Source organism: Lolium rigidum, chromosome 3 (genome assembly GCF_022539505.1).
Source record: "Lolium rigidum isolate FL_2022 chromosome 3, APGP_CSIRO_Lrig_0.1, whole genome shotgun sequence".
Taxonomy (NCBI): Eukaryota; Viridiplantae; Streptophyta; class Magnoliopsida; order Poales; family Poaceae; genus Lolium; species Lolium rigidum.
The window spans coordinates 89,133,444-89,138,958 of record NC_061510.1 but is presented as its reverse complement, the minus strand read 5'-3'; the positions used below and the strand labels follow the sequence as shown (position 1 = coordinate 89,138,958).

The 5,515-nt window shown below is 47.7% G+C and overlaps 1 pseudogene; it reads left to right on the top strand.

Moving 5' to 3' along the window:
- The first annotated feature begins 2,937 nt into the window (after positions 1 to 2,937).
- Positions 2,938 to 4,217, top strand: LOC124701105 (annotated as a pseudogene).
- Positions 4,218 to 5,515: the final 1,298 nt, after the last annotated feature.

Sequence of the window (5,515 nt, the reverse complement as noted above, 5' to 3'; positions counted from 1 at the left end):
TTTGTTTATTTTATTGCGGTTTTCTTTCTGTTTTGTGTTTTTCTCAGGTTTTATCTATCAGGATTTTTCAAAAATTTAATACTTGAACTTATTTTTTTATTATTTTGAAGTTTGAATTTTTCACATTGAAAGTTTGAATATTTATTTTAAATTTTAAGATTTTGTAATCCAAACTTTTAAATTTTGAACTTTATACGTTTTTTAAATTTAAACGTTTCTTTTACATTTGAACATTTTTTATATCGAACAGAAAGAAAAAAAAGAAAGAAACCATACTACCATCAGAAAAAAAAGTATGCCACCGAAAGAAAATCTTTCAGTTAGCCATAACTTCACAGCTAAGGCATACTATTATTTCACTCAATAAAGGTTTATTACCATTTGTGAATCAACTATTAATGGTCGATGAAATTTCTGGAGGAGTGCCATCCACCGCAGAAAAACGAAGACAAGACGACAAATTAACACCTCGCCTTGGGCTACAAAAGCTACCGGTGCCTGTTGAGGAAGTAGCTAGTACGGCGTGCCTGAGGTGCCCTCCATCTACTTCGATCCGCTGCAGACCAGTACTGTAGTACACCGCGCCGCCGCACGTTCACCATTGTCCATTGCTGCCGGTAAATACAAAGCCCGGACCTTATGGCGCCCGGACCCAATCCCGGCCGGACGATACGGATGGAGATTCGCGCGTGGCTGTCTTGCAAAAAGGACCCTCCACATTCTGCTAATCAGGACCAGTCCCAAGAAACAGAGGTATAAATTGCCCAACTCGGGCCAGAAACCCTAAAAAAAAGGCGAGCGCTAGCCGTCGGTCGGCCGAATTTGAGCGGAAAATCGGTTGTAGTTTCGACCGTTTGATGGGACCGCACATCCATTAGATGCCCCGGTTAAACATTACTTTCGCATGCAAAACAGGGACCACGAAAACATCGCTTTCGGTTGCAAGGGGAACGCCCCTTTCCGACGTGGGCGGACCTAGCAAAAACAGATTCTCGCCTCTTTTGAGTACATTTCTGAATGTAACGTTGGAAAACTTACCAAGTTATTAGCAACAATGATCAACACAAAAAACTAATTCAGTGATAAACAACAAAAATCTTGGCTATTTACAACAATAATCAACAGCAAAACTTACAAAAAATATTGAGGATTTATAACAATTATCAACAGAATCTTACAAAAACATTTAGTATTTACAATAATAATAAACAACAAAAATCTTGGCGATTTACAACAATAATCAACAAGAAACTTACAAAATTATTGAGGATTTATAGCAATTATCAACAGAATCTTACAAATTTTTTTTGAGTATTTACAACAATGATAAACAACAAAAATCTTTGGTATTTACAACAATAATCAACAACAAAACTTACAAAAAAATTGAGGATTTACAACAAGCGAAAATTCCAACAAAAATATATGATGTTCACCACAAAATTTGACAACTAAAAACAACAAAAAAATCGACAACAGGCTAGGAAGTATACTTGCCGAACGCAGCGACCAGCGCTTGAACCAGGAGATCTTGAATGGGGCGCCGGCGACCGGGGCGGTGCCAGAGCTCGAGCAGGCGGAGGGACGACGAGGAGGTTTGCAGCACCGCCGTCCGGAGAGGCAGGCCACGGCTTACGGCAGCGTGTAGCACGAACCGTCCCCGCTTCTTGCAACAGCTCACGGCGGAGGCGAGCAATGGAACCGCGGAGGTGTCGGAGGGCGGAAGAGCGACGCCGGCGACCGCTTCCAGCAGCCCGAGCGCATGAGCTCCGGAACGAGTAAAGCCATGGCGGCAGCGCAGGGATTGGAGATTTGGAGGCGGGCAGCGGTGCTCACGGGAAAAGAAATGAAGAGATAAGGTAAGGATGGAGAAGAAGAATAGAAAAAGGGAAGCAACGTTGTTGGGCCCAGCGGATGCTAGTTGCCTTAGTTACGTCACTGAGCAGGCATACGCGCCAGCGCGGAGCGACCGATCTTTCTCGGTCGATCGGTCGACGGATACCAAGTATTTTCCTAAAAAAAATCCCCATCCTCCAATCCAGCCGCCGTCCTCTCCTCCCAGAGGTGCCCTCCGCCCATCTCTTCGCCACCTCGCGGTGGCCGGACGGCGCGGCCGCTCACCCGCCGCCGCTAGCGTCGCCGTATCGGCGGTCGTCGGACGGGAGCTCCAACACGAGATCCACGGGCGGGGCCGTCGGCCTCCACACCGGCGGACGGGAGCTCCGGCGCGAGAGCCACAGGCGGGGCCGTTGGCCTCCACACCGGCGGACGGGAGCTCCGGCGCGAGAACCACCTCGCCAAATCTGCCTTTTTTATTTTGTGATTTCGATATTTGTCCTTTTTTTGGTGGATTTTTTTGGATACTCACACGAAAATGAAGATTGTGAATGGATCCCCTCTGCTTCCTGTATGAATCTTGTACGAATTTGGTGGAACCTTTTTGTATGGGTGCATGTTACTTACACCGATGTACGGATGTGAAGATCTGCAAAGATTTCTTGTATATTTAGCAGGAAAGGTTAAGTTCTTTGACTACCTGGAATGGATCCTTTTTGTTTCGTGTATGTATCGTGCACTGATTTCTTGGATATCTACCAGGAACCGTGAAGATCTTTTTTGCCTATGTAGATACTCATCTTCAAATTCTGAAGAACTTTAGAATGACAATATTAGATCTGTATAAAAACTTTTAAAGAACTTCGTAAAAACATCACCAAATCTGAAGAACTTTATAGTCACCCAAATAGATCCACACCTCAGTTGTGAAGAACTTCATAACAGCAGCAAGGGTCTGTGAAATCGAATTTTATAAGTTGTAGGATCTTTTTGCAAAAATGAATCACCAATCTTGATGCAATGGAGGGTTGGAGATAAGGTGCTGGCGCCATAAGGTCCTGGCGAAATTCACACCCCATTGCTGCGATGAACACGGAGGGCATGACGGGCGCCGTGCGCGACCTGGCCGCCCTCTCCACTCGCCTCCTGCTCCACCTCGGCAGCGACAAAGCCAACCTGGCCCTCTCACCGCTGTCCTTCCACTCCGTCCTGGTGCTTCTGGCTGCTGGTGCCACGGGCGACACCCTCGACAAGATCGTCTCCTTCCTGGGCCCCTCCGGCGGAACGGCGCATGCATCCCTCGCCTTCCTGTAGCCTCCGGTATCCTCGCCGGGGAAAGGGGCGCGGACCCCGACGTCCGGTGCGCGGTAGGCGTCTGGGTGGACTCGTCGTTCCGGCTTAGGCCCGCCTTTGCAGAGAAGGTCGCCTCCCAGTACAAGGCCGCGGCTTGTGCCATGCCTTTCCAAGAAAAGGTAACTGATGATCTACTAGCAATAATAACATTTCTTTCTACAGTTTTTGCGGAATTTCGATTAGCTAGATTCGATCGCCTCTGCTCTGCATGCTTTGATGTACTACATGCTCAACGAAAGGCTGAGGAGTCGAGAGTCGAGATCAACCGGTGGTTCGAGTGCAAGACGGGCGGCCTCATCACAGACCTCATGCCGGAAGGCCACCTTAGCAGCGGCTCCGTCCTCGTCATCGGCAACGCGCTCTACCTGAGAGGCACATGGCTCGACCCCTTCGACCCGGACGACACCAAGGACGGCGACTTCTTCTTGCCCGACGAGAGCAGGCCTGTGCGCGTGCCGTTCATGAGGAACACAAACAGCCAGTACATCAGCTGCCATGCCGGCTTCAAAGTCCTGCGGCTGCCCTACGAGTGCCGCGGCAACCACCGGTTCAGCATGCACATCTACCTCCCCGACGGCCGCGACGGCTTACAGGCGCTGGTCCGCGAGTTCAGCTCCGACACTTCCGGGCTCCTGGACCGCTGCGTCCCTCAACAGGCGGTCAAGGTGGGGGACTTCAGGATCCCCAAGTTCAAGGCGTCCTTCAAGATAGAGGCGTCGGGCCTTCTCAAGGATCTGGGGCTGGAGCGCCCGTTCGTCTTTTCACGTGACTTCGCGGAGATGGTTGACTGCTCGGAGCCTCTCGCGGTGGGCAGCGTGCTTCACCAGTGCGTCGTTGAGGTCGACGAGGACGGCACCATGGCCGCTGCGGCGACCGAAGCTGAGATGATGGCGGGGTGCTGCCTCGAGGATTATGAGGAGCCTGAACGTGTCGACTTCGTGGCGGACCACCCGTTCCTGTTCCTCGTCACCGAGGACCGGAGCGGCATTGTGCTTTTCGCAGGGCAGGTCGTCAATCCTCTGCTCTAGTTCTACCAGTAGCCGTGTTCTCTCCTGCATGCATCGGGGAGGAAGAATACTGAAAAATAAAATAAAAAGGGGAAATACCATCTGTTGCTGGCAACAAACTTTGTTTGATCCATAAATCAGCACCGGCAATTTCCTACTACATGTAATATCATTTATATTGTCCATCGCATGTTGTATACATACTACTTAATTGGACATTGTTTACAGGAGGCGACTAGATCAACAGAGGTGATCGCGAGCAATTGTTCATTTTAACCTTAGACGTGCCCGAAATTATTGCTTCTTCGGAAAGTTGCACTTCCTTTTCTCTCTCTCGAATACATCGAGGGGTCAACCGTTTTGGGGACGTCACTGCGTGGTGCCGCTTTTAGGGCACGTCCCTAACTAGCCGCATCCCCAACGTGGCCTCCGTTTTTTCGTGTGTGTTTAGGGTATTTGAAGACATAATCAATTTAAACATAGCACACAAGTAAATATGTTTGACAATATTATTTCCAAACTGAAAGTGACAAACAACTAAAATCAAACAAATAGAAGTTGGGCTAGATCAAGGCGCCGACGCAGTTGATGTGTCTCTTTTGAGCCTCCATAGATGCTCTACGAGATCATATTGCAGTTGAGCGTGAACAGTGCTATCACGGATTTCCGTATGCCGAGGAAATCAGCAAACTCGGTAAGCACTTGGTGATCAACCTTCGCAAGAGGTCCCTTACACTCATAGGACCAACATGTCTGGCTCGAGTCTTGCAGTCATTCTCGATGATTATGTTGTGCATGATCATAGAAGCTTCCATCACCTCCCACAATTGGTCATGAGACCAACAAAGAGCAAGATACCGAACAATAGCAAATTGAAATTAAAGCGCACCAAATGCATGTTGTCTTGACAAATGTCGCGATGTTTGATAGATATCATCGGCTAGATAGTAGCCTTTGGTATTTTGATTGCCATTGATCTCATAGTTGCATGGTGGAACATGACCTTCCACAAGTTTCGAGAACAACGGAAAGCGTTGCAGCACGTTCTATGTTGTATACAAGAGTACTATTTTTTTGTTAGAGCCATATTCCCTTTTTGTGGACTATATTGTAAGTTGCTACATCTATGTTGAATCGTACTATGAAACTTTTTACTGTCTTCGGACTGTTGCTCTCTATAAATTTAAATCTAAGACAGTTTTGAAGAACCAATGTGGGTGTTCTTTGTATTTTGCTCCTATTTCTGGTCCACCCAGTTCTATTGCGACACAAATAGTAAATCAGTTAGATTTGCACGTCTTTTAATTCATTTCTTCATC